This window comes from Ambystoma mexicanum, chromosome 13 (assembly GCF_040938575.1).
Source record: "Ambystoma mexicanum isolate Mex_15411 chromosome 13, UKY_AmexF1_1, whole genome shotgun sequence".
NCBI classification, from domain to species: Eukaryota; Metazoa; Chordata; class Amphibia; order Caudata; family Ambystomatidae; genus Ambystoma; species Ambystoma mexicanum.
In genome coordinates this window covers 607,315,275-607,338,608 of record NC_090938.1, presented here as the reverse complement: position 1 = coordinate 607,338,608, position 23,334 = coordinate 607,315,275, and positions in this window count along the sequence as shown.

The following is a 23,334-nucleotide window of genomic DNA, read 5'->3' as shown; positions in this document are numbered from 1 at the left end:
TAGCAAACATATAACCATACACCACAATGCAAAATGTTTACTTCCATGGATATGTTATACTGCAGTGCTTGTTACCAAACTCTACAATCTTAATGGCATGATGTACCCAAAACTTCACATACAAACTATACAAATCAAACAGTACATAAACTTTAGATTTGCAAATATTTCATACATATTCAATTCTATGGGTGTGATCTCTGGCTGTGATATGCTGCGGTGGTTGTGGCCAGGGCCTTTGGCCATGCACCCAAGACTCTAGACCCTGGCCACAACCACCGCAGCATATCACACCCATAGATCACAGCCATAGAATCAAACATTTTAACCATTCAGTATGGGCATTTTTTATGTCCGCGGACACCTAACATGTTCTAAGAACAGTTTTATTTTGCTTGCGTACAGCACAGACAGATATAGTGTCCTTAGGACACCTCCATTTTGATTGCTTAAGGACATCCCGGAAACCGCGCCTGTTCCTAGAACAGTTTTAACTTGCATGCGAACAGTACGGACAAAACCCCCGTTTGCCCAATTACAGACATCCCGGACAGCGCGGCTGTCCGCGGATAAGACGAACACAACAGGGGTGCCTGCACCTAAATAAATACAGCATTTGACCCATCTCTTACTCCCCCACCCTCCTCAAACGCTCTTACACACCAACACACTTGCCAACGTTGTATTTCTCCACCATTTGTCACCGCGCTGTCCGCGGGTGTCCGTGGATGCAAGATGGCGGGCGTTCCCAAAAAATGTAACACACTCCACGCTCTTCACCATCCAATCAGTGGACACGTCACATGTCCGCAGACATGACACAAGCCGATTAGCCAATCGGGACACTATCCGCGGAGCGAACAGGGAAGTGTGTCCGCGGAGTGGACATAGATATCTGTCAGGCCGAGCTCCTTCCTCCCCCGACTCCTCACCTGTTGCTTCCGTCTCTCTGTCCTTGGAAGAGGACGGCAGTTTCTTTAAAGACTTGGAAGAATCCTTGGTTGGCTTCTCCTTGGACTTCCTGTCATGCAAATAAGGTCTGGCTCCCTCAGAGGCCACCTTGACAGGGATTGGGACCTGTCTCGGGGTGCCCAGAGGAGCCAAACCCCAATAAACAGGGAAAAAGCCAGATCAGCGCCAAAAAACCCTATGGTGTTGGGGAGCTCTCGAGTCAGCAGGAAACAATGTATAATCCGAGGTGGCAGAAGGCTGCAGAACTACGTGGAAAAGGTTAAGAATTATGTAAGAGCAACTAAGAAAACAAACAGAAGGAGAAGGAGACAGGGTAAGAAACCCAAATACAGAACCCACTTACCAGAACAGCTCGAACCACGAAAGGAATAGATAAGAACGCGAAGAGTAGCGAAGGAGGTGGAGTCAGGAAAAGTAGCCGCTAGTATGAAAAGCGAGAACACCAATAGGTAAGCAAAACAAGTGGAAACGGCAGAATGCCGGAAGGCAAAGAAGAACGAGCACAAGAGGAGAAGCGGTCAAAGAGAAGACCGAGGGATGAGACAAAGAGGGCTAGAAAGGCTGCTAAACGAGGTTAGCCGTGGAACGCACGTATCAGAAAAAGCAGATACAATGCACAGGTTGATGGGCGGAGCTTGGTTATATACACATGGCAGCCATGATGGGTGAGGACTAGACCGTGCAATGGTGACGCTACCTAGCGTTTACCCTTCCAGTAATGCCAAAGTTTCCACGGTCGAGTCCTGACAATATCACACATTTTTTGTGACCTACTTTTTGGTCCTTTTTAAAAAAAACACTAGATGGATTTTCACCAATTTACAAAAGCATGCTTTCAGGACCAAGCCGCTGCTCCTGCCACAAATTTGGTGAAAATCCGTCCAGCGGTTTCGGCTGTAGGCGTGAGCAAAGTTTTTTCCCCATTCACTCTATGGGAAAAAAATAAGTTTTGGGACCCCCCCCCCAACCAAAGTTTGGTGTGGATTCGTCCAGGGGGAGCGGAGTTATAAGCCGCCCAAAAGGTGCTCTTTCTATGGGTATAGCAACCTAACCATAACTACACAGCCACTACCGCGGCTGTGTAATTACATATATATATATATATATATATATATATATACACACACTCTATATTAAAACCTTTGTTAAGATAGAGTTAAGATGACCTACCTTATCACAACACAACCCATGAAAGCCAGTGGGCATGGGACATTATGACAATCGTAACTTACGCCGATGTCTCCCATGATTTCCTTTTGATCTCATGGTAGATCCATGCTGTGATTTCATGTATGTCCTCATGGGCTGAGTTTGACGGTGACTCTGTGTTATGATTTTCGTCATGTGTCAAGCCCGCTGAAATCCAGGGGCTTAGAATGGGTAAGGTGGGTGATCTTAACTGTCTCTTAACTGAAGGATTTATACTGAATTTCAAGGGTTTATTTATTCTATAGCTCATCCGTTGTCCCTCTGCCCCCAGAAGTAAATAATGTAATCTCACCAGCCATGGCCTTCGACTGCTGCCACTGTCCATGTTCCACTAATGAACTACATGCCACTGGCCATGGTTATTGGCCATGGCCACTGTGCACATTGCATCACTTAGGATAAATGTTTGTGGCCCATATCCTGCTCACAAGTAAATAACACAATCCCACCAGTCATGGCCCCTGTCGTGATTGTTACAATTAGACTAACATACCATGGTCCACTGGCAATAGCCCTTGGTCATGCTCAGTTGCTCAGTTATCCCCTCTCCTTTTTCCCCTTCTTTCATTTCCGCAATAGTTTACCCCAGCTGTTTCGCATGGAAACATAAGAATCTTCGCTGTGACTACCCCTTTCATTCCCACTGTAATCATTCCCATAGTTGCCAACATGTTCCATTCCAATCTGTAGGTGATTATCCAGTTATGGTTTTTCTTTGCATTCTGGGAGGTGTAGACAGAGTTTTATAATGGGAAAAGCAGAACTACAGGTCCCAGAATGCAAAGGAAAAGACCAGGACTGGATAAGCACCTATAGACTGGAATGGAAAATGTTGGCAACTATGATCATTCCAACAGCAATGCGTCATTTGCCGATTACTAGTTAATTGTCAAATACTAGAAAAATAGAAACGTCTTCCCCATTAGCACTGCCACTCTCCATGGGCACCCCTCCTGCTTTTAAGGCTCCTCACCCCCCTCCACTGTGTAAATCCCCCATGATCCTCACCTCTTATACTCTTTCCCCATTGCACACCATATTTTCCAAACACATCTTTCAATGAGGTATCCCATGAGATTCCTCTATATGTTCAGCCTCAAAACAGGCTCGCTAAATCTCCCCAAAGTGTCCAACTAACCATTTGTCCCCCTTTCTCTCTCACCACCCGTACTGTTATGTGAAACCACCCCTTAACCCCTCCAAGCATCATTTTAAGCCCTTTTCGGTTATCTGCAGGATTACCACAGGAATCACTTCTATCATTGGTTACAAAAAGGCATCTTTTCATTTCAGAGAATCCTTAGTGCTGCAGTGCACCATGGCGTATATAAAAAATTCTTTGCCGAGGGAAGCTGTGACGAATCAACTTTCGGTGCACCAGGGTCCATGGATGAATATCTGTTTCTAAACCAGCAATTAGCCCCACCACTCTAGTACACTAGAAGGGATCCGAACAGATTGTAAACATAAGTAAATTATAAACCTCCTTGTCCAATTTTGGTAACATGGAGAGAACGGCAGGCTTCTCTACGCAAGGGCACGGATCGTTGGTTAGTTGCAACACAGCGAAAATACAATTATTACCCAATGACAAAAGGGACTGTCCAGTCAAGGTTGTATACAAATATCTACTTTATTAATATTAAAACAGACAGTTGTAGCACACTACAAAATACAACCCACCCTGTAAAGGAAGACAGAGGACATACAGTTTCACGAAGGAAAGGGATGCACTCTGGGTACTGATAGGAGGGTAGTTGCTAAAGCAATCAGTCTTAATTGTTCAAGGTTATTTGGTTTCAGCGCTAAGGGAGCAAGGGGTGTAAATGTCACTAGAGGCCTTCGAAGAAGGACCTGCGGGACAAACCACAATGTATCTGGTGCTTGGAATGATCTTGATCCTCGAAAGCGTTGAGTCGGTCCAGGATGCTTTGCAGCTCCTGCGACAGAGGGAGACAGCTGCAGGTATCAAGCAGCAGGCAGTTCGGCAAGTGAGGCTGGACGGACGGCTGCAGGCTGGCCTACACAGCGACTCTGGGTCAAAAATCATTTTCTCTGTGCTGGTTGGCGGATCTGGAAAACTGGTCAAGGCGTCTCAGATGGCTTTAGTGATTGCAGCGTGACAACAGTCAGTGGTTCAGCTGGTCGGAGTTCAAGGTTTTGACTGTCTCAGAAATGTCTTTAAAAGACGGACGCTGGTTGATGCTTGTTGTGGCACTCCTCTTAGCTTCTTCGTAGGGCTTGTGTCATCTTCTAAGGTGGACGGCCCAAAGCTGAGGAGAGTGTTTCCCGGCAACATCCTTATCCTTTGTTCAGAGACTCTCTGGCACTTCCCACCTAGGAAGCTTGCTAGCAGAACCTAGAAGGACATGCTGTGTGCTGGCTGGGCATCGGTTCTGGTGCTGCTGGATGGTTCCTCTGAGTCTGGTATCTCCCTCCGTTCCCTGGGAGATGTTTAGGGGAAGGGTCTTGCTTCCCTATTGGAAATCCTGGCCTTCCTTCACTAGCGGAAGCTGTAAGGCAGATTGTACCTTCTGCCAGGGTCCAAATGAGTCCTTCTTCTTATTTCTTTCAAAGTCGTCGGTGATCTGCTACGTGAGGGGCTCAGCCCTCCTTTAAAGCCAATGGGCCCCAGTGATTGGCGCAGGCTGAGCCTACCTTAAGGAACCAATCCTGGGTCCCCACCAACAATCTTCTGTTATGTGTGAGGTCAAATCAGAGTGTTTTGCAACAGGAAAGGTAAGGGGTGACAACATGTACTACTAAGTCCCACCCATTTTCCTGTCTGTTGTGGATCAAAGTGTCTCTCTGGTTAATTGAGCTCTCTGTGACTCTTGATCAAAGCGCAGTTCTCCCTTGAAGGTTGTGGCGAAAACAGACTTCTGTCTCCATCAATTCACATACTTCTTCCCTCTGAAAGGGGGTACCCTGCAGGGGTTGCCTACTGTAAACAGTTGTTCCAGACATGCCATTCACTGACCTTCATACAGAGGGGTGGGAGCTAGCTTCAAGTTGACACATTGCATATCAAAGAGGTGTTAGTGTCCTGCCCCCTTGTGTCAGTTCTGCGCTCAGGCCTATCGCAGGCCTGTTTGAATTAACTCATCAGTATGCGCTGCCACTAGCAGAACTTAGACAATAGAGAGGACAGATCTATGGGGCCTTTGATATTTTAATTAGGCTGGCCATGGCCTGGAGGAAGGTGTTGCATTCCCCTTTCCTGAGATGCTTTGATATACCTGTGGCTGTCACATTCCAGCAAAATGTGACAGGCAGGACTGCGCCTGTAGGCTGTGTCCCCCTGGAGTACAGTTGACTATGTGTTTGTTGTGCAATGAGCAGAGGTAAATGTGTGCAGACTAGCCCCACACATTTTCTGAAGTTAATCTCCCATCATTCATTTTCATTCCAAAACTCCAAAAAAAACCAGACGAGCGCACACTCCCCGTGCGGATGGTCGAATTCCTCACATAGGCACCCCCTTTTCTGTCCAGTTTTTAAACATAACTACTGAAGGGATTGACACCAAACCAAAAATGTAACATCTGCATTGCTTTGTGCCTTGTGTCTCATTTGCTGCTAATCCGTCCAGCGGTTTTAATTTTTTTTTTTTATTTTTTTTTTTTTTATTGAATTTAGTTGAATTTAATCAACTTTTTTCAATTTATAACAACAATTTATCAAAAAGTTTACATATAAAACGCAATGAAATATAAAACATACAATCATAAAAGATAGCATTTTTTTTCAATTTCACATATCCATGAAGTCATCCTTGAATTATCATCGCATATAACGGTAAAAAATGAAAACTTAAAAGCAACACTAAAAAAGTCAATTAAAAATTAAGAGCTTTTCTGAACACAAAGAGTTTGAAGACAAAAAGAAAAAAGTATGAAGGCAAAAATTTCATATATTCATATATCAGAATTAGTGTTTAACATTCATGTCGCAGACATTTTATACATGGGAAAAGAATTGTTAGTTAAACATCACACCCAATTATGAATCCCTACAGATCACACCATATAGCAAAACATCAATACTGATGCTAATAGTTACATTTGGATTTTGCAATTATCAATCGGATGAAAGAGCAATGAGTGAGTATAACAATCACAGTTCCAAAGAGCAGTTATCATTAGGAATCAGACTATTTTAGTAAATTTAAGGCTCGCAGAAAGTTAATTGTGGCCAGTCTTATACTCATACAGTTGGTGGTGGAAATAGCAAGCCATCTATGCTCATGCCTCATCTGGCTAAAGTAGGGCAAATGTTTACTAAAGTGACTTTGTCTTAAGTGCATGAGTTCAGAACAATCTACAATGACATGCTCCACGGTTTCAACAGTTGTTGCATTATTGCAAAAACGACACCCTGAAGATTCCCGCGGGATTTCTTTCCTGCGGGCTTGAATTTCACGGATAGGACATAAATTAAAACGCATGCGCAACAATGCATTCCTGACGGCAGGAGAAGGAGATTTACATAAGTAGAAGGCCATATCTCTGTAGCGTTTTGCCGAAAAAACAGATGGATCAAAGTCTTTATACTTCAAACACAGATCTCTAGTGTCAATCCAATCCATCATGTAGAGCTTTTTCTTGGCTCTATCCGGATCGGTAACAAGGGTTTCAATAGAAATGTCTGCATTTAATAATATGGTAAGGATGTTTTTAGACCATGTTTTCGGAAACAGATGAGAGGATGACATCAAGTAACTGGCAACTGTAGCTAAGGTTGAATTATCAAGAACAGATAATAAACATTTTCTGAACAAGCTGCATAAGCGCCAGTCATATCGAATGATCGGGCCTGGAATGCATTGTGGCAGATTTAGAGAAGCACGCCAAAATTTTGCTTCCAAAGCATTCAAAAGCACCGAATCAATTGCACTGTATGTTTCTAAACCATATAAAATGGTAGGGATGACATTCTGTATCCAGAAGATCAAGGCAGGTTCAATGGAAAATTTCCCAAATTTATACATAATGAGTCGAGTCTGGCGAATTGCTGCGTGAATTTTAACTTCAATTTTCATTAACTGAGATTGAGTGGTCGACGATCCGTCAAATAGGATACCCAGATATGTGTAATTGGGAACCACCTCGAGACTTATGCGCTCTATTTTCCAAATCATTCGATGACTGCGCTTGCCTTTCGGAGTGTAGACAACAATTTGAGTTTTCTTGTCATGTTCAATGGCAGCCCATTTTGCTCCATGGGAAAACGAATGGGACTACACCAAAACCATATTTGTATTATGTTATTACTAACCTTTGGACTGTTTAACACCTTTTCACCTACATATTCAGTTGGGGGGGGGAGCACGTGTCAAGAATTTTGTTGGAGAAAATGTATCCCAAACCATCCAGTGAGTCAAAGGTTATTAGCAATACAATGTTGTGAAAATTCAATTACAAACATAACTGTTATATATAGCATAATTAGCCAATTTGGCCAAGTTAAACACGTCACAGTATTATCACTGGAGGTCACAAACAGTTCAGAGCCAGATGGGCAATGCATTGTAGGTATGAAAATTAGCTCAAATGTCAAGACTTTGATTCAGGATAACATATTTGTCTACAAGGCAATTCATAGTATTTTTTTTCCAACCCATGACAAACAGCTCTCATAGAACTGCATACATGTACCACCCTTATTAGGGATCATCAATGTTACTTATGGTTGGAGCACTGGGGTGTATATGTAGCAAACACCAGTAACTTGAAGGTGGGTTCTAAAAATTAAATAAAACCCTTCCACCTGAAATGTGAAAGTAGAGTAAGCCATTTCAGCTACGACACACATGCCACGGTGCCACTTTCAGTGTACAGCAATGCATTGTGGGTATGCAAATTAGCTCAAGTGCACGTTTTTTGCTCCAGAAAAGTCTCTTTATCTAATTGGGAAGTGCTATTTTATGCATAGTTTTTACAACCCGAACCAGCTAGCTTTCTAATAGCTATGAAATGGGTGACTGTTAGGGAGAATTCTCTGTTTAGGCTGAATTTCCTAACCTAGTGAGTCCCCCAGCAGCTTTGCTGGATTTTTGGGGTTTATTTTTTTCTCCTGCCAAGAGTGAGACTCTTTTACCCTCACTCTTGGGCATGATTTGAGTGTGTTTCTTTGACTCTAGATGTGTTTAATGGGCTATGGGGTCTTTTACTCCATAGGGCTTCATGTGTTTTTGTGATGTGTGTTACACAGCACCCTCAGTGCAGTAACACAGGGGTGTCATAGTGACCCCCCAGTATAGACTCCATACCCTTCGACTGACTACTGTCTCCCAGGGCATGTAAAGTCACCATTGACTTTACTAGTCTTGAATTCTGAACAGAACCAGTACAAACCATCATATTGTGGACGTACTGGCTGGGGCAATTTGATTGCCCCGGGGTCTGTTAGTCGAGGGGGCACGTCTCCGTCCCCCCTGATCGAGTTTTGGCTGGTGGCAGTGGATACTACCTTTTATATTCAACCGCGAATATTTCTCTATGGGATTTTCCCATTGTTCGAGGCTACTATCTTTATTTATTTAATTACGATAGCCCCGAACATACCGCCGGTTTATTTAATTATTATTAATTCTCCGGTTGGTATTTTTTGCCAAAACTCGGTTCCTAAAATGGCGTTTGTGTTCTCTTCTGTGACTCCAACCCAAGTCGAGCCTTTTGTTCCACTTTTTGGCGGGCTTCTCCACAGAAGCCCTCCAAAGTGGTGCCACTCTGTCTGGGGTACTTAGGAGGGATGGAGGGGGATTTAGGCACCCTGGACTGAGTTGCCTAGGCAACTCAAGTCGCACTTCGTCCTGATTGGCCCAAGTGGTGAGGCGGCCAGCTCACCACTTAGCATGTTTGAGTGACAGCTAGGCTGAGTGAATGGGGGTTTTCTGCATAAAAGCAGGGCTTTGGGGACTGGAACTTCAGAAGTCGCCACAGGACCTAAGAATCTGACGAGGGAGAAGCTGAGCCAACCTGCCACGATGACACCACCGGTGGAGCCCTGCTGGACCGTCTCACCACTTTTCCCAACGACAGAGGAGATCTCCCGCCGGAGAGTCTTCTTCCTTTGACTGGTGGGGATAACCAGTTTCACCGTCTTTTCGCCTTCCCGACGTATCTCGTGGCCGCCTTGCCTGTGCCAAGCACCCCGGCAACCGGGATACCATGTTTTGCCACGACCGCGAAATAAAGGGTAATACCGAAAAACTCTGCGGCTGGTTTCTTCCCTGGCAGTGCAACGACCTTCAGCTTTCCTCCAAGTCGAGATCTTCTCTTCCCCTAGACGACGCCGAGACTTACAACCGCTGCCAGGAACAACTGCCACCGCTGGAGGATCCTTCCCACTTAAGGTACCGTGTCCCGCCTGGCTTCCCTTGCCACCGACTGTACGGGGTAGATTTAGCCCCCGGCTTTCGAACCTGGGTTAGCCTGGGACACCCTGGCTAAACTTTTCTGAGCCTCCCTAAACTCTTTTCGAACTCTCTGCAAGACTTTCTAAGCCTAGTGTAACTGTGTGATCTTGGGCGCATTTGTGCTCTGCTCTCTCTAAGAGTGGGCCCAGCCTATGGACTTTGGCTCACAAGTGAATTTTGCTCTTCTGCCTTGCTAATAGTGTTCCTAAATCTTAGAGTGGTGTATCTTTCCATATTCTGTCTTTTTCCCTCCCTTCTTCATGAACTTATTGGAGTGCCATCTATAGTTAAGCGCTCACCTCTGTATGGAAATAAGTGGTGTTAACTAAGACTTATCTGATAAGGTATAAGGGTTGTATATATTATAATAGTAACTGTGTTTAGAGTGTTTTACAATAAGAGTGCTGGAGTGTTTGAAACAGTGTGTTTTTAAATAAATAATTATATACTTTGATACCAAAGCTTTGGTCAGTGTTTGCTTGTATTATTGTATCTGAGTGCCTATTGTGTATACTTTTGTGTATACTTTGCATACTGCCTAACTCTTCTTGAGGGAAGTCTGACTGCTCAGCCACAGCTACCAGGTAAATCTGGGTGGTACAGACGGCTACCAAGTGGGTTTACTGCTAACACCTGTAGTCCTAAATCTTTTGCAGTGTTCGCAAAGGGAACTGCACAGGTTTCTGCCTAACAGTGACTTAGCTGAAATGGCATATTCCACTTTCACATTTTTGGTGGAAGGGTTTTTCACACAGTTATAAACCCACCATAAGTTTGCTGGTGTTTCTTAAACATACACAAATGCTCCAAACAAAAGGATGTCAGACTATAATGCACTGATGATCTCTAATAAGGGTGAAACACATATACATGAGAATTGTCTGGCTTGGATTAGAAAAGCACAATGGGCCTCAATACAAATCTGGCGGTAGCCCGCCGGTGCGACCTGCGTGTTGCTGCTGGACTGAAACACTGTTTCCGCCGCATGATATCCTGGTGTCACCGGGACATTACAAGTCCTGGCGGCCCAGGATATTAGCCGGTGGAAAATGTTAGTCCCCGTTCCCATGGAGCCCATAGGACTGGGGAGTTGGGACACTGTTGATAACGGTTTCAGTGCTTCCGTGACAACTCTGCTTTCTGGAAAGCAGAGTTGGAGTCTGCCGTGCGGAAAGGGTGCCGGTACGTTGCTACTGGCACCCTTATTTCCAGACTGGCAGACCTGTAATTACGCTGCAGGCGTTGCTGGTGTGGCTCTGAACTGAAGTTAAGCTCCCAGTGATGGCTACTGGAGCATAACTTTGTTGGAATTTGAGCTATGGATACATGTGAAATATTGCATTTGAGCCAAGTCACACAGGTCACAATGCCACCTAGTAACCATCGCTGGAAGTACACCTACAGTTCAGAACCACATCAGCAAGGCATTGTGGGTATGCAAATTAGCTCAAAAATTAGCCATTTGCTCTAGAACATTGCTGTATGCTGTAAAATTGTATGTAGTTGTCTGCAGTCTTGAGAAATGTCTGTCTTGAGTTGATTAAATTATGTATAAAGTAGCACTGCTCTGTAAGACAAAGGCAATTTTCTGGAGCAAACGGCTTGCATTCGAGCTAATTTGTAAAACCCACAATGCCTTGCTGATGTGGGTCTGAAAAATCCAATGACTGTAATGCTCTCAGAAAGGTTGTTCCTTTCTCAGCAAGTAGTAAGCTGTCTTCCTCCACCTCATCTTCCTCAACAAATACTGTAACCACACAGCCTGATGTCTGCGGGCTTTGGCGCGTTATACATAAATAAATAAATAAATAAATAAAGAGGTTTACGTACCATTATCGTCCATTGCAGCCCCTGAAATGGGGGATAAAGGCCATTAGCACCCCTGGTTCCCAAAGCAGGAACCCAGGGTGCTAAAACATAGATTTTTCTTCCTATAGTGGGACGCCTGCAGAGTCCCACTGTAACAAGGAAGGATTATCCTTCCTACAGGAAGGAAAATCCTTTTCCAAGACAGCCAACATGGAAAGAGAAGGCAGGGCTCCATATACAGCCCATCTTCCCTTGCCAAGCCAGGCTGCCAAACCCTATGAACATATTACCACAAGCACTTTTATTCCCTTTCAAACCTATCCTACCTTCGAATAACTTTACCACATAGCCAGTCCCAGGTGGACATGGCCACTTTAACCCCATGTGTTGTCCCTTATGGTCATGGCCAGTAGCCCGATTGTCCGGATGATGACCTTATTCCATGACCCGGACAATCTGGCCACTGCCCATGGACACAGGCTACACCTCAGTCACCAAAGGTATATCACTATTTTTTGTACCTACATTATGACAAAAAACAAGAAACAAAATCCATTCAGACTTTACGAAAACATTTATATCTAGATCTATAATCTTTTTGCAAACCTTTGTGTAGATTTGTCAAATGGCACCACATTTATAAGCCTTTACAATATTTTGGGACCCCCCTCTAATTTTGCCCCCTCTTGGCAAAATCCCACCAAACTTCACAAAAACATTTATATCTAGATCTATTATCAGTTTGCCAAAATAAGTGTAGATCCGTCAAATTGCACCTCATTTATAAGCCTTTACATTATTTTGGGACCCCCCCTCTAATTTTGCCCCCCTTGAAAAAATCCCACCAAACTTCGCAAAAACATTTATATCTAGATCTATTATCAGTTTGCCAAAATAAGTGTAGATCCGTCAAATTGCACCACATTTATAAGCCTTTACAATATTTTGGGACCCCCCTCTAATTTTGCCCCCTCTTGGCAAAATCCCACCAAACTTCACAAAAACATTTATATCTAGATCTATTATCAGTTTGCCAAAATAAGTGTAGATTCGTCAAATGGCACCTCATTTATAAGCCTTCACATTATTTTGGGACCCCTCTCTAATTTTGCCCCCTCTTGACAGAATCCCACCAAACTTTGCAAACTCATTCAGGAATACCACTGCGAAATTTTATGCAGTTCCATTAAGCGGCGCCAAAGTTATAAGCCATCTAAGAACTGCAATGCTGAGGTGTCTGAGAACTTCGCAGACTTTCGCAGTGAAAAACACCCATTGTTTTGCTTCTTGCAGCCATATCCCATACCATCCTCATCACCCCTCACCTCCCCAGAGATTATTTGATAAGTTTGACAAGTGCAATGTTGTGTTTTTTAATATGTTTTTACCGTGATGTCCGCGGAATCCAAGATGGTGGCCATTTCCAAAAATCTAATGCACTTCACGCTTTTCACCATCCAATCAGTGGGCACATCCGATGTCCGTGGACACCATGTTTCCCTCTAAGCCAATCAGAGTCCTGTCCACAGACCGAACAGGGAAGTGCGTCCACGGAGCGGACATAGATATCACTAATTTATTTTGCCTTACGTTTTGGTCATTTAAAAAAAAAGAACTACTGTACAGATTTACACCAAATTAACAAAAGCACGCTTTCAGGACCAAGCCGTCGCTCCTGCCGCAAACTTGGTGAAAGTCCATGCAGCGGTTTGGGCTGTAGGCATGAGTAAAGTTTTTTCCCATTAGGACTATGGGAAAAAAAGAAATTTTGGGACCCCCGCTATAAGTTTGTCCCCCCCATGACCAAACCTCACCAAACTTTGCAAACATTTTCAGAGTGGGTCATGTACTTATTTTGCAAAGTTTGGTGAGGATTCGTCCAGGGGGAGCGAAGTTATAAGCCGCCCAGAAAGTGCTCTTCCTATGGGTTTAGCAACTTAACCATAACTATAACTATATGGTCGCTACCGCACGCCATGTAATATATGTAAATGGCCAATCATGCAAAGGTCGAGGGGCGTGGCCAGCAGCGCGATGAGGCGGACGTGAGCTCCCTCTGCTCCCGTAGCTGCAGCTAACATTCTGTTTTTATCGCCTGTGTTCTGAATCCTGTGGGTGCCTTAGATACCTTAACTGACAGCCGACATCCTGAGGCATTAACGGACCAAAAGCCGGAGAAAATTGCACCTGCTAGTGTGAGTTTGAGGCGTGTGGAAGTCAGCGCAGAGCTGGAGATCGCGCGCACAAGATGGCCGCGAGCTGTGCCTGACACAGCGCGGTGCACACACTGCGAATAGAGTTTAGTGGCAGACTCTGATTGTTGGAGGAACCTTGCTGGCCCTGACCTCAACCGAAGCGGGCATGGAGTGATGCGACGCACGGAGAGGCAACATCCTGAGGGCCCCCGAGGTGCACCCTAATCCCCGCTGCGGAGCTCCCCTGGGACGACAGCGGCGATGGAGACTCGGGGCAGAGGCTCATTGTGCGCCCAGAGGCACCTTTGCCTGAGGAGCGCGACCTCTGAAGCCCGATGGGAGTGGCATTGAGGAACGTGCAGGCATTGGTCATCACCAATGCGAGGACCACGGAGGGCTGACATCTGGACTGGAGCTCCACTCAACGAGAGCCTCATAACGCATTCATCCAAACGCATTCATCCAAACGCGGTAACGCTGATCGTTCTGCCGAGTGGCGAGAGAGTGGAAGGAACTCTGATCGACAACTGCAGCACCTGGCCATCTGGCTGACCGAACCAGTGAGTGCCCCTTCCTGGGCCCCCACAGCACAAGCTTTGACCAGTATATCACAGAGCCTGGGGGGTCCCCTGGCCCGATGTCATCCTAATCTGAGGTTAGAGCGGAGGGAGGGTGGTGAAACACGGTCGTACAGCTACCCTGCAGCGGTAATACGAACAAAAGGGAAAAAGACCTCCAGACAACAGGTTCTTGGAGACATGGTTGGCCCACTTGTGTAGCAGTGCAACGCCAGTACTTGGGAAGCACGTATAGCTGGTCATGAATTGGAGACTGGTGTCAGCCGCACAATATTAATTCTCATCCGCACAGCCACTGAAGCGTAAACACCACGACACAAGACAATTGCAGCAAACAGAGTCGCTGACCTGAGGACACCAGTTAGCACTGCAGCACTGGCCCTAGTTGGCAGCGGCACAGACCACAGCGCTGGTAGTAGCTGAGTGTGATCAGCGGCCCTAACTCACAGAACCGCGTTGCGAAGCAACTGGAGCCGGTTGCCTGTGTGAGACTATTTCTACCATGAAGAGCCTCATTAGCAGCCGGCTACAAAGCCAGAGACTTTAAAGCTGAGCCCAGACCCACAGAATTCCACCGCGCCACCAATGCGCTATAACTGCTCAAAATGATAATAGGACTGTAACAAACCACGGGCGATTTAATAGCAGCAGTCGGAGAAGCATCAGGTCGGCCGTCGACGTTGAGACAACCACTCCCTGCATGCACTGTAGAGTGGGGCCCTCACTGCCCAGCAAAAGCTGAACAACCTCTCGAGGCTTGGAGGGCCACGGGTCCGAAGACGCCCTACACCACGCAAACTGAGGCCGAGACATTCTGATCCCCGACTAACCACGACAGACAATAACGCATACACGTGCTACGTTTGATCACTCCGGTCTATCAAGTGCAGAAAACTGGCAGCGATCATGGGAAAGGACAAACTGAGGACACAATATATGCAAAACAGAATCGACCAGTATACAACCTCCTCCATGCAGGCTCACGACCCCCAAGGCCTGTCCTCTGCGGTGGCTGACACAGAACACACGCTATCCCTAAAGGACATTATGGCTGCAATAGCGGAATCCCGCTCTACTATGGAACTAAAAATTGATGGGATAAGCATGGACGTCTCCCTCCTCCGCCACGATCTGCAGAAGCTGACCGAACGTAGAGAGAGGCTGAACAACGCATCTCTGACGTAGAGGAAGGAATACACAACCTGCAACAACAACTGCGCAGTGTCTCAACTAAGTTGAAGACATTGAAGGAAAGGGCTGAGAAGGGAGATCAAGACTCAACAATGTACGTATACTTGGCATACCCGAAAAGACAGAAGACCCTAGCATGGAACTCTTTCTCGAACAATGGCTCACAGACCTATTTGATAAGCACAAAAGTGATGGGTGGAAGATTATGAATGAAACTGAACCACTGGCATTGCTATGGGCCACCTTCCACACCACAGTTTTTAAGCCCGTCTGCGCCATTGCAAAAGGGGTCCAGCCATATGCAAATCAGTCAGGTACTGCCACCAATTGTAGCAGCCCAGTTCGAACTGCTAGGCCAGGTCCCCTCTGCACGGAAACACAAGCAACCCCAGACATGTTTCGGCCTTGTTGGGCCTCCTCAGTGAGGTGCAGCTTGGTTCCCTATGGCGCAGCGAGCAAGGGACCCATGTCTGGCATACCCTCTCTCACACAGTGGGACAAACAATAAGCACAAAAGTGATGGGTGGAAGGTTCTGAATGAATCTGAACCAGTGGCATTGCTCTGGGCCACCTTCCACACCACCGTTTTTAGCCCATCTGCGCCATTGCAAAAGGGGTCCAGCCATATGCAAATCAGTCAGGTACTGCCACCAATGGTGGGGCCCTCACTGCCCAGCAAAAGCTGAACAACCTCTCAAGGCTTGGAGGGCCACGGGTCCGAAGACGCCCTACACCACGCAAACTAAGGCCGAGACATTCTGATCCCCCACTAACCACGACAGACAATAACGCATACACGTGCTATGTTTGATCACTCCGGTCTATCAAGTGCAGAAAACTGGCAGCGATCATGGGAGGGGACAAACTGAGGACACAATATATGCAAAACAGAATCGACCAGTATGCAACATCCTCTATGCAGGCTCACGACCCCAAGGCCTGTCCTCTGCGGTGGCTGAAACAGAACACACGCTATCTCTAAAGGACGTTATGGCTGCAATAGCGGAATCCCGCTCTACTATTCAACTAAAAATTGATGGGAGAAGCATGGACGTCTCCCTCCTTCACCATGATCTGCAGAAGCTGACCGAATGTATGGGAGAGGCTGAACAATGCATCTCTGACATAGAGGAAGGAATGCACAACCTGCAACAACAACTGTGCAGTGTCTCAACCAAGTTGAAGACATTGGAGGAAAGGGTTGAGGAGGGAGAAGGGAGATCAAGACTCAACAATGTACGTATACTTGGCATACCCGAAAAGACAGAAGACCCTAGCATGGAACACTTTCTCGAACAATGGCTCACAGACCTATTTGAACCAGATTCCTTCTCAAAGTTTTTTTCAATTGAAAGAGCACATCTTATGCCAACGGGGAGACCAATGCCCGGCGCTCTGCCACGGACCGCAATAGCTAAAATCCTGAATTATAGGGATCGCGATGCGCTGCTTCAACGGGCGCGTGCCAAATGCATGATTATTTTCAATGGCTCCAAGATTGCCTTTTTCCCTTACTACACAAGGGAGGTGCAGAAGGCCAGGCAATCATTCGACCAGCTCAAAAAATAGCTACACATGTTGGAAGTTAAATATGGACTGCTTTTCCCTGCCCAGCTTAAGATATATTACAAATGAACTATGGTCCATTTCAACGATCCCAGGGAGGCATGGTTCTGGGCTGAGCAACACAGAGACGGAGACGGGTCGACACCTCAAAGCAACAGGAACAAAAATCCCAGAGCCGCTGCGGACCAGCAGCTACCACCACCGCAGGCGCAGATACAGGAGCTGCCGAGGGACATTGGGGACTGATCGCCAATACAGGCTCCAGTTGGTCCTTCCGCATACGGTAGTAAGTGATAAGATGCAGGATGTTATGTTCGGTTCGGCCACCCGCCGACCTGGTCTGTTCCAAAGATGTTATCACAGTGCGGCCACGGGAGAGCGACATCTCCCCCCCCCTCTCCATCAGAGAAAGTCACTACCCCCAAGACCGTCCAGCCGAGGGGGTGTTTGATTACGTTACGGTTTACTGTCTGCAAGTCGTCCGGTTGATGATTACTAATTTTCCTTTGTTCGGGCGACCGATGCTTGAAGTTGGGTGGAGTATAGGGTGGGTGGTACAGGGTTTGTTTAGATTAGTTATTATACAGGTCCATCAAACAAAGCACATATTCAAGTTTAAAGGCAAGACGACGACTCACAAGCATTACCTCTCCACTAGTAACACCTCACATAACTGGAAACAATGCCTCTGTATGCCATCACAGCCGAGCACAATGCGTCAGAAACGAGGGCTCCTCCTGATACATACTACAGCACACAATACTCCCACCTCCAATGGTCATGGCAACATGTAACACCACTGGCAGAACCCTCCGGTTCATGACTTGGAACGTAAATGGTCTGGATAACGGGATCAAACGACGACTAGTCATGCAGCTTCTGAACAGACATATACCAGAGGTGGTGTTCCTGACCGAACACATCTATCGGGCACAAACTGTACCTTATTCAAGCGCACAAACTACTAATCAGTGATACACTATGGGTTCCTGTGGAGTACTGATATTAATACATAAGAAACTCCCCTTTCATTTAAACAATGTCACCCAGGACATAGGCAGCAAGTATATTTACATAACAGGGACGCTCAGGGACCAATCTATTGCAATGATAGCGTGTCGCCAACCCTGCTAACCTCGCTACTTACTGGTATCTCTCCCCTGATCACAAAGGACACGTTGGATGTCATGATCATGGGAGGCAACATCAACGAAGTCATGAACGTAGAACTAGATTGAATGCATCTATGCGGCAGGAACCCCACCACAAGCACCAAACTGGCTATATTAGCAAATGCCCTGGGGATGCGGGATGTGTGGCAAAATCTACACCCCTACGGTAGAGAATATTCCTATTACTCTGGGGCACATGCCTCGCTCTCGAGACTAGACTTTTTTCTCCCATCTACAGATATACATAAAGCACATGAGGCATACCTACTCCCCAGAGGGGTCTCTGACCACTCCCCCCTGGTATTGGAAATCAGCACCTCCAGACCGACTCCGCCCCACTGGCACTTAACAACTACTACCTGGGATTCCCAGAGCTAATAGACAAGATCCAGAATACAACCAAATCATACTTTGAGCTAAACACAGGGACCATATCCGATCTGGATGTAGTTTGGGAGGCTTATAAAGCAGTGTTGTGAGGCGAAATCATCTCTTGGACCACTGCGCATAAAAAGAAACACCTCTCCACGATACACGAAGCTGAACAGCAGGTGAAACATGCAGAAGAGACCCATCTAGCCCAGGACACGCCTTGAACCCATCGGGCACTACTATTGGCACAAAAACACCTTCAGAACATAGCTCTGCATAACGCCAGGAAAGTGCATAGAGTGCTACGAGCTAGGGTGTACGAAACAGGAGACAAAGCCAGCAAGATGTTGGCATGGTTGGAACGCAGGGATGAGGGGCACAGCCATGTCAGATGACTAAGTACAGAAGATTCGATCCCACTGGTAGCGGATCAGGACATAGCGGAAGGCTTTGCCGCCTACTACGCTGACCTGTATAGGGCACCCACCTCCCTCATAGATAATTCGATCATGGCAGAAATCACCCTCCCCACTCTTAGTACTGAGCAAGCAGCAAAGCCTACTGGAGAAGGAAATCACGGAGGAGGAAATGATAGCAGCCATGTCAGGACTCCAATCCGGGAAATCTCTAGGCCCAAATGGCTTCCCGGAAGAGCTATGGCAGAAGATAGGGGCCAGCGGGAGCGCCCCGCACCTGTTACGCGTGTACCAAAATGCACGGGACCAGAGCTCCCTGTCCCAGAGACCTTAGAGAGGCCACAATAATAGTACTGCCCAAGGCGTACAAACCCCCTGAAAACTGTAGTTCATACAGACCTATCTCCCTCATAAATAGCGAAACAAAAATCCTAGCAAAGGTACTAGCGGACCGCCTGCAACAGGTCATTCCATCCTTAGTCCACCCGGACCAATGCGGCTTTATGTCTCAGAGATCAACTCGTATGAACCATATAGATTACAGATAGGGGCAGAATATAAGGATTCCAAATGTTTACAGAAGAAGATTTCTGATATGGAAGAACAGATGGAAGAAAATCAAGTTCTTCATCCATTACTATTACAATTAATGTTGATTTAATGATATAGAACCGTTCTTTCTAGTCCTGAAGAAGACGATTGTCAATTTGGCCCTCTCTCTCTAGAGAGGTATGTCTTAGACATATTGGAGATCGTCGAAACTACTGTCTAATATTTATTAGTGATACCTTAAAATTCAGAAGAATGTTTAAGATTATACAAGGTACTGGTGGTTGGCTTTAAAGTTGGAAATGGTATGAAGCATTGCACATAGCAATTTTACATCTGCTACAGTGCAAGCTTGACTGACAGAGTTAACTGCTAACAAATTGATCATTCCAGGCTATTAGGCCGGATATGATTCTCGAACTCAGCATTTAGTACTTTTTGTACTTCTAATGTTAGTTGGTTATACTTACTGATAACCTATTGATTATCTTATGTATATATTGATTCGACAATTTGGTGTGTATGCATCAAGTTAGGAGGACTGTGGGTATTTAGCTAGAGACTTACCTTCCAGGTAGTTTCTTCCTTTTTCTCTCTTCCACCCCTTCCTTTTTCGAACAGCACTACACAATAATGTTTACGCAGTTTTCTACCCCTATCTGCAGTAGGGGTTACTGTGAGGCATGCACTTCAATGTTTCGTATCTAATTTGAATTGTGTATTAAAATGAATTGTGTATTTACATGTACTTATATGATGCATTATGTGCTAATTTTTCTAATGGCTTTTTGATATGTGATTAATAAAATATGTTATTTTTATATCTTCCTTGACTTGGCCTATCTTCTCCTTGGTGCTTATATATAGGGCACCCACCTCCCCCATAGATAATTCGATCATGGCAGACATCACCCTCCCCACTCTTAGTACTGAGCAGCAAAGCCTACTGGAGAAGGAAATCACAGAGGAGGAAGTGATAGCAGCCATGTCAGGACTCCAATCCGGGAAACCTCTGGGCCCAAATGGCATCTCGGTAGAGCTATGGCAGAAGATAGGGGCAAGCGAGAGCGTCCTGCACCTGCTACGCATGTACTGAAATGCACAGGACCAGAGCTCCCTGTCCCAGAGACCTTAGAGGGGCCACAATAATAGTACTGCCCAAGGCAGGCAAACCCCCTGAAAACTGTAGCTCATACAGACCTATCTCCCTCATAAATAGCGAAACAAAAATCCTAGCAAAGGTACTAGCGGACCACCTACAACAGGTCATTCCATCCTTAGTCCACCCGACCAATGTGGATTTATGCCTCAGAGATCAACTCGTATGAACCTATATAGATTACAGATAGGGGCAGAATATAAGGATTCCAAATGTTTACAGAAGAAGATTTCTGATATGGAAGAACAGATGGAAGAAAATCAAGTTCTTCATCCATTACTATTACAATTAATGTTGATTTAATGATATAGAACCGTTTCTTTCTAGTCCTGAAGAAGACGATTGTCAATTCGTTCCTCTCTCTCTAGAGAGGTACGTCTTAGACATATTGGAGATCGTCGAAACTACTGTCTAATATTTATTAGTGATACCATGCAATTCAGAAGAATGTTTAAGATCATACAAGTTACTGGTGGTTGGTTTTAAAGTTGGAAATGTTATGAAGCATTGCACTTAGCAATTTTACATCTGCTACAGTGCAAGCTTGACTGACAGAGTTAACTGTCAACTCAGCATTTAGTATTTTTTGTACTTCTAATGTTGGTTGGTTATACTTACTGATAACCTATTGACTGTCTTATGTATACATTGATTCGACAGTTTGGTGTGTATGCATCAATAGGTTATGAGGACTGTGAGTATTTAGCTAGAGACTTACCTTACAGGTAGTTTCTTCCTTTTTCCTCTCTTCCTCCCCTTCCTTTTTCGAACAGCAGTACACAATCATTTTTATGCTGTTTTTCACCCCTAACTGCAGTAGGGGTTACTGTGAGGCATGCACTTTACTTTTTCGTATCTAATTTGAATTGTGTATTAAAATGAATTGTGTATTTACATGTACTTTTATGATGCATTATGTGCTAATTCTTTTAATGGCTTTTTGATATGTTATTAATAAAATATGTTATTTTTATATCTTCCTTGACTTGGCCTATCTTCTCCTTGGTGCTTATGATTGAAGTCATATTTATCCCTCTTTTGAGTTAGGATTTTTGTTCCGTGTGACCCATCCCTCCCTGGGTTGTTTATTTGGTTTCTTATATAGATTACATTCAGCTTTGGAAAGAGCCAACAACCTTCAGAGCCCACTGGCACTACTTGCCATTGATTTAAAAAAAGCCTTCGATTCGGTGCACTGGGAGGCTATTTGGGAAATAATGCACCGCATGGGTTTCGACCATCAATTTATGAGCTGGGTGAAACTCCTGTATAGTTGCCCGAGTGCAAGGACCAGAGTTAATGGCTGGCAGACGGACCCCTTCATCTTGGGGAAAGGTACAAGGCATGTCAGCCATCGTCTTCGCAATTGCTATAGAACCCCTTGCAATACTACTGAGGGATACACGCTATGGGAGGGCTTCCGATGGTCGAATACTTGGGGGGACAAAGTCTCACTGTATGCAGACGATTTGTTGATTTACTTAAGGGATCCAATCAACTCCTGTCCAATAGTTACACACTTGCTAGAGAGGTATGGAGCTTTCAGCGGGCTATGCGTTAATTGGTCCAAATCTATACTATTCCCGATGGGGGGGAGGGTGAATGTTACAATACCAACAGGATGCCCTTACGGTATTGAAATGGAACAATTTAGGTACCTAGCTGTACAGATCACGAAAAGCCTTACACACTACATACCTGTGAATTTACAACCAATCGTAGCGAGATTCTCTGAGGACACCAGTCACTGGGTCTCTCTGCCACTAACTCTGATAGGCAGAGCAGCCCTTTCCAAAATGATTGCCCTTCCTCATTTCTTGTACATTCTGCAAAATGCCCTGCTATACATCCCAAAGCATGAATTTCAAAAAATGTATTGCGTCCTCCAGAAACTGTTATGGTGTGGAGATCACCCGCGTATAGCATTTGCGCCCTCCAAAGATCCATTTGGGAGGGAGGCATCGGGCTGTCCAGACTACAAACATATAATTGGGCCAGTCAGATGGCGGTTGTGAACGACATGCTACACGCGGACGCGACTCTGCCACATATTAGAGTGATAAACACTAACAGTACAATGCCCCCTATGGAACTCTTGTACCGCGATCTGTTTAAGGGGATGCCCCATCCATGATATCGCTCCTAGCACAAATCTGGGTGGAAACACACAAGTACATGGGTTGGGACATGAAATTGACACCCGTACAACCGCTGTGGAACAATAGATGCCTCCCAGAAATAAGCAAGCTCCACAGATGGTCTACCTGGATAATACATGGAATAGCAAAGATTGGAGATGTTATGCAGGAGGGCAAGATGGTCACATTTGAAACCCTACAGTCTGGTTTCTCCCTCCCACCCAGACAGCAGTACCACTATACTCAAATGAAACACGCATTGCAACCTACCTGCCAGACATGAGCAACATGCCCGAATACACCCCGGTGGAACGCAACATAGTCTTGGAACAAATCAAACACAAAGTCACCTCAACCATGTATAACGCGATCACTTCCTTTGCCACAATGGAATTAACTAGCCTGAAAGCCAAATGAGAGCAGGACCTGGGAATGTTACAATCAGAAGACTGGATTGCTACACAGATGTACCACTGTGAGATAACCATATCATCCAAACTTAGGCTGGTTCAGTTTAAGATCCTACATCGTACTTACTACCCCAGGGTGGCACTCCACCGATGGGGTAGAAATCCAGATCCACGATGC